Source organism: Puma concolor, chromosome A1 (assembly GCF_028749965.1).
Source record: "Puma concolor isolate L17-30 chromosome A1, mPumCon1.1.hap2, whole genome shotgun sequence".
Lineage (NCBI taxonomy): Eukaryota > Metazoa > Chordata > Mammalia > Carnivora > Felidae > Puma > Puma concolor.
The window spans coordinates 142,967,185-142,967,931 of NC_141667.1; positions in this window are offsets into that span (position 1 = coordinate 142,967,185).

Sequence of the window (747 nt, forward strand, 5' to 3'; positions counted from 1 at the left end):
GACTCTTGGTTTCAGCTCATGTCATGATCTCACAGTATGTGAGATCAAGCCCTGCCTTGGGCTCTGTGCTGACAGTGCAGAGCCTGTTTGTGGATTCTCTCTCTCTCCCTCTCTCTCTCTCTCTCTCTGCCCCAGCCCCAGCTCACATTCTTTCTCTCTTGCAAAATAAATAAATAAACTTTTTTTAAAGAAAGAACACAAAACATATATACCCATTGCAAATTAGCAACGTTAACAAACTGAGATGAGACTCAAGGAGTTCAAAAAACCAGAGTAATCAAAGTTTAATTATAAAAGAGCCCAGAGTTTGGAGTAAAACGCACAACTAGAAAGGACACCTCACCAGGGACTCAGCTGCTAGGAGTATAAACTGTAAGCAAGTGAAGCAAGCTTTATGAAGCAGAGTTAGATGATTATTGGTGCCTAGAAAAAACCCTGGCCAAAAGGAATAATCTTAATGGAGCCATATCTCCCTCTAAACCTATTTAGTAGGGCTTTGAAAATCTCCGTGAACCTAACACCTTTGACATCAATTCATGGAACTAAATGAGATTCATGGTCTCAGTGTCCGTGCCAAAAGACGGGTGGTATATCTTCAATGAGGAGGGGAATGTGAAATTCCCACAAATCCCACACTTAAAATGCCTCTTGGTCTATAAATTATGATTCTCTGATATTTACATGTCTGTAATGGATTAAAGAGAAACCTGCTTCTAGGTGTGACAAGTGAGGTCACTGAAGATTACA